Here is a 6,604-nt window from a genome sequence, read left to right as displayed (position 1 = left end):
TCAGCGGTCTGTCTTCCGGGTGATTGACCTCGTTGATTAGAGACTTTTCCCCAGGGTTAGACCGTTACACTGGTGGCAGCATCAACGTCATTGTAAGATCCTAATTCACCCCGTTTTAAAGGGGTTGTGACACTGGTCACCCGAGTGTCCTAATACTGATTTTTTGTCACAAGAAAAAAATAGAAATGAATAAAAACCACAAGAATGGTATGTACTTAATTTTAGTTAAAGTTTCCTTCTGTGATAACAGAATATTTTCTCACCAGTTACAAAATCAGTGTTGGTTCATTTGAGTTCTAATCGCACCAACAAGCTGTGAGCGAATATTGTTATCCATTTTGCCTCGCAGGTGAAATCTTGCTCACCATGGGCCATTTTGGCTAGCACCTCACAAAACTGGCTCACATGTTAGCCACTTTGCCCCAGTGTGACGCCGCCTTTAGACTCTAGAAGATGCATTATCGTGGAAGAAAATGTGACTTCTTGGCTCGAAAATATTCTAGCTTGCTCTAGAGGGGGAGTTTGCGGGTATTTAAAGGGACCATCCCGCCTTCAAGACAGATTGTCAGTAATGGACTGAGTGAGTTTGTGCATGGCAGCGAGTCATTGAGTTAATAAAATCCTAGTGCCAGATAAAAATCATGTAGCACTGCGTTATGAGTTGAAGGTACAGTATACTAAGGAGTAAGGAGGACACTGCATAGGATAATTAGGAAGCAATGGTGGGATTTTAGGTGAAGGATTTGGATTGTTTGAAGAAACGACATACAGCAATACAGTCCATAGAAAAGTACTGGCATAACCCGGTTTAACAATGTAATTGGTCAGGTAAAACCCCATTGTTAGGCTGGGTATCGTATATTGGGGTACTTTTAACACGTAAAGTAATGTAGAGCATTTACCAGCCTTGGGTTTCCCCCTAAACCAAGCCTAAAACCCACCCAGATGAGCCCCAAAACAAGTTATCTAAATAGCCTAACAGCTGTCAAGGAAGCTAACCTAAGCCTAACACCTGTAAATAACTCATAAAACCAACAAATCAAATCTGAGAAATTGTCTGCAAAAAATCAAGCTTAGTAAACTGTACCCCAAAATGACTGTTCATCCCACCTGTGGCTAAAACACAGTAATCCAAGTCAAAAAAACAGTTTATAAATCAACCAAAACACACAATTTTAGTCTAAAATATTAAAATAGGCAAAAGAAAAAAAAATCATTAAACCAGGGTTTGGCCATCATTAGGCGGGGCAAGGTGCAATTTCTACCCCCATCATTAAGCCGGGTATCTCATCTAGGGGTATTGTATATCGGGGTATTATTGTACTGGGACTCTCCAAGAATATCTGAGACATGATGAGGACGAAGCAGTGCTAGAAAATGAAAAGTAGTGGCGTGAATGATACCATAATTTGAGCAGTCTAAAAGGATGTATGAAACAGAACGGGGAACATAGGTAGAGAAGGAAAGTACATTGGACTTTAGATAAGAGTGAGCTGGGTATGAGCAGTCCTTAAACAGTCTAGTGCAGTTGCCCATCATTATGTTCAGTGGTATGGATTATGCCAAGGGGAAATGGACTGTTTTCCTGTTTGGAGTTTATTAGCTGGATTGTCAGACCAGAAGGACTGTCATCTTGAAGTTAGAAGTGATAATAGGGAGGTATTCAGAGAACAGAATGGCACAAAAGTGAGAATTCCTTAAGGAGATTGCAGAACGAGCTAAAGGATCAGTCTGTTCACATCCAGGTATACCTACTTGACACTGGACCCATTAGAAATTTATGTTTTTCATTCTAAAAAATACACGAAATAGCCATTCTTGAATCTCATGAACAAGAGGTGTAAAGAGGAGAAAGGTGACAAAAGGGAAAGTGCATTAAAGGAGTCTGTGAATGTAACATACAGTATATCTTAGCTAGATAATGTATGTGCCTTAGTGTAACGCTGTTGTATGATGCAGTTGTAGGAATGCACAGCCTAGCTGCTGAGAGTGAGTTGTGACAGACTAGAGTATTTGCAAGTTCAGCAAAGTGTAAGAGAAACTTTGACATCACATGAACACCCTGCTGCCAGCAATCATGCTCTCAGGGCAGGGTAGAGATGAGTAGCGGAGAGGTCTCCCAAGCAGTGGGACGTGTAGTTGATAAATCATCGTGGCGAAGCTTGTCAACCTCAACCTGCTGTTTTTGCCTACTGTTGCACAACGCCTGTCACCCACTTGTTCCAGAGACCTAGTCCCAAGCACTGTTATATAATTGATTTCTCAAGCTCCATTATAAAATTGGTGGCAGCAGTGAAGAACTCGCCATCTCTGCCTGCAATCTGACAAGTTTATTACACCAGCCACTTCACCATTGTTACGCCCTGTAGGGCCTGTGTGTCGTCAGGGACTATCTTCAGAGCATGACTACACCATTGTTATGCCCTGCAGTGTCTTCGTGTCTTCAGGGACTATCTTTTGAGCACAGCCCAGTCAGACAGGTCAGCTAGTTGGCCGGCCAAAATAAGCCCACACTGCACATGATGTCACCCCGCTACTGGCTTGGAGTCCGCATACCCACTGTACATTTCCCCAACACTTTTCCTGTGCTTATTATTTTTTTTATTTATTTGTTTGTTTTAGAACCATCATATTATTCGAAGGTGGAATATAAGATGAATATATGAGGTAATAGTCAAACAGCCCATGTTAGCAGCTCCCAACTGTGTTAAAAGAATCTCATAAACAAGAAAGGAAAAATAAAAGTTACGTGGGCATAGGTAAAGTTTACTAGGAAGACAGGCTATGTTCAAAACAGTAAAGTAAGTTTTTATTTGTCACCTAAATAGACTACTTTCTACACTATGAAAGCACAGGATTCACTGACCTGAAGTTTTACATAAATGAAGTAGTATAGATCATCTTTGCTGGCATTCTGTTTTATATTGTAATTTTCATATTTTTCCTAGCTATGCCTTATATGTTGTACTAATTGTTTATATCAATAATTTTGTTTAGGTATCTCATCCTGAAGTACACAGAAGTCTTACAGAAAAAAAAATAGGCAAATCAGCTCCAGAACATTTTATTTCAGAGGCCAAAGTTTTCCTACACTGTTTTCCTTCTGTAAGACCCTCACCATGCATTGTCTTGAATATTTCTCGAAAATAATTAGCTGAGAGAAGAAATGATCAGATGGAGCACATAGTTCTCCTTTGTTGTTCATATTTACCCAAGTCTTGCCTGAAGAAGGTTTGTTATTTGTTTTGTGCCCCAGGTGTGGACACTTCCGGGAAAACATTTTTACAATATATCCACCAGTATATCTCAGTGCTTCTGCCTCTATTACTGCATCAGTTGTTTTGGGTAAGAGCTATATGATTTCATGTGCTCATTTTTCACCTGCTTCCTCGGTTACATCCTCACCTTCGTTTCCCGTATCAGTCTAAGTTTTTAAACAAGGTTTGTCAAGCAAATCTCTAATGCCAGTTCTCACGCATAATGGCCTTCTTTACTAGATATCGGGTTAATTGATATACTGTACCGGTAGTCATTTTTTTCCCCCTGCTGGAATTTGTTCATTACTTACTAGTGCAATCCCTCTTCCTAATAGCATATTTAATGTCATCGCTGAAATTATTTTCAGTAAAGTGTAAGGAACGTATGAGTTCATTGTCTGGAATCACTGTCTTCATGATGACAAGCATGTATCGGCTTTTCTCTGTATGGTTTTCTCTTAGACCAAAATATTGGATTTTTGTGCCTTTTATCTTGGTGTTAACCATACACAGGACAGTTACTTGGCAGTTTAATAGATTACATGAATGTAAGGCACATACAACAACAATTAACATAGGAGTAACCTCGTTGTTCAGTGCCTGGATACACTTACAAATCTAGTACAGACCATCTTGAGTTATTTTTTGTAATCCATTCAGGAGTGATTGAGTTATGGTAATGTTGGTAGTTGATGGAGGTAGTGGTGGTAGTTGTGGTGGTGGTGGTAATGGTTGTAGTTGGTGGTGATGGTATTGGTGGTGGTATGGTGGTAGTTATTGTTGGTGGTGGTGGTAAAATATGGGGGCTGGTGGTGGTAATGGTGGTAGTTGATGGTGGTGGTGGTGTTGCTGGTGGTAGTGGTGGTTGTTGGTGGTGGTGATGGTAAAGGTGGTAGTTGGTGGTAGTTGGTTGTGGTGGTAATGGTGGTAGCTGGTTGTGGTGGTGTTGATGGTAACTATGGTGGTTAATAGTGGTGACGATGGTGGTTGGTGGTAATAACTGCGGTGGTGATAATCCTGTTTAAGATCATACAACCATTACTATTGGTGTAATCATCATCCTGTAGGTAATGTGTGTGTGTGTGTGTGTGTGTGTGTGCCGAAAATGTCAAATATTCTAGAAGTCGAGAGATTGGACGAACGAGGGGGGGGGGAGGAAGGAGGTAAGGGGGGAGGATGGAGGACGCTTGCTTTTAAGGGAGGAGCAAGGTGGAGGGAAGATGACAGGAGGTGGAAAGGCAATGAGAGAGGAAAGGAAGAAAAAGAAGAGAGAAAGAGGGGTGGAGAGGAAGAGGGGAGAGAGGTGGTGGAAACAGGCCGTTAGTGAAGGTGAGGGAGAGAACTAGTGGGGGGAGGTAGCGGAGGAAAGTGGGGGGGGGGGAACTGTGGAATTTGCCGGCTTTCACAGTGGTCAGTCTGGCTTGTGTAGTGACGGGAGAAGGATGCACGATTTGGGTAAGAGTTTTTCATTTATCTTCCCATATATTACTTTTATAATGCTGATATTACTGTAGTTTGTATTGTAAGCATTGAGTTTCTGAAGCTTAATCAGATAATTGAAATCGTAATGAAATAGTATAACAGAGCTGTGTGTGGACTTTGGGGTTGTGTGTGTGTAGATTTGAGTCAGTGTGGAGCTCTGGTTTTGGGTGTGGAATTTTGATTTTCAGTATGTTTATGGATCTTTTGTGGATGTATTTTTTTCTTATTGGAAGTTTTAATGTAATTGCTTATAAGGATTTCGTCTTTCAGGGGTGTGAGTTGGAGAGGGCAGCAAGAAGGCGAAAACCTGCATGACATGGAAACAAACGGATTTGTGACACCCATTGCGGCATCAAGGCATGAAGCAGTAGAGGGCAATCACCACTAACCACAGCCATAACCACCACATTGAAGGGGACATTTAATTGGATAGTAATTTGGTGAGTATGCCAACGCCTTTTCAATTAATTTTGTGGTTGCTGCCTCCATAAGGCTTTTCTGGAGGGGTTAGGTGTGTTTTCACCGATAAATTCTGAAAATCGTTTGGTATAGTGAGGTTTTAATGACGGATCCCCAGCCTCTTTTGTTACTTGATGGTCGTGTAGTTAGATTGGAGGTAATTTTGAATAGTAACCAAGGAGATAAACCATACTTGTGACCAAGGCACTTCATAAAGATCCCAAGCCCATTTGAAATTCGTTTATAGCCAAGTGTAGCCTGATTGGGGGAGTAATTTTGGCTAGTAATCAAGGAGACTTACAGTAACTTTGCCCAGCTTTTCGTTCTTTTGTAAATTATATAGCTCATTGGCAGACAGTAGTATAGCTCTACATCTTCCCATAGCACTGCTTCGTGACTAGCCTCAGATTCTAATATTAATCTAGCATCACAATTTAGCATTCTGGATGGAATGGCAATTTTAGCTGTTAGAGTAAACTCAGTATAGTAACCAAAGATTCATACATAGCACTTCATGACTAGCCGAAGATTTTAATTGTAAATCAGAATAGTAACCAAGGAGACCCATTCCTAACTTATAAGTAGGTAAATTTTTTAAGTTGCCAATACACCCCTCAGGCTGTGCAGTGTTATTTTTCTGGACCTAACCAAACCTAACCTGCTGCAGTGGAATGCTCACCTTGGAGTTTGGTCTCATACTATGCGTTTATGATGGTAATATCCCTGACCCACATGTTGGCAACTTGTAAAATACCTGTAACTACAGCATAACTGGCTATAGGAGATCTAAATTCAGCTCCATACTTTGAATACTTAGCTGTAACAGAAACTTAAAATTATGCTATGCTCTTCACTATCTTGATATAAAATTCCTCAGCATCATGGATTTTGAGTTGTAACCATTGATGATTAAATTGGGGAAAGCCCCAGGAATTGACGGAGTGTTGTGAAATGCTGAAGCATGGGGGAGAGATAGTAGTAGAATGGATGTGGAAGATGTGCAGATTGGCCTGGGAGAAAGGTAGAGTCCCGGAGGATTGGAAGTCAGGTATAATTATTCCCTTGTACAAAGAAAAAGGGGAAAAAGAAGTGTGTGGTAATCATAGGGGCATTTGTCTTCTTAGTATAATAGGAAAAGTGTATGGTAGGATACTTATTGACAGAGTTAAAGAACAGAAATTAGTTGGAGAAGAACAGGGAGGCCTTGGGAAGGGAAGAGGTTGTGTAGATCAGATATTCATTCTTAGATCTTTAGTGGAAAAGTTTCTAGAGAAGGGAAAGAAGTTGTATGCGGCTTTCATGGGTTTGGAGAAAGCATATGACAGGGTGGATAGACAAGGATTGTGGAAGGTATTAAGAATGTGTGGAGTAGTTGGGAAGTTGTTGAATGCTGTGAAGAGTATGTA

The sequence above is a fragment of the Coenobita brevimanus genome, chromosome 69, assembly GCF_032717465.1.
Source record: "Coenobita brevimanus isolate Jiangsu-jjx chromosome 69, ASM3271746v2, whole genome shotgun sequence".
NCBI lineage: Eukaryota > Metazoa > Arthropoda > Malacostraca > Decapoda > Coenobitidae > Coenobita > Coenobita brevimanus.
The sequence above is the reverse complement of the archived record's forward strand: the minus strand, read 5'-3'. Positions refer to the sequence as shown.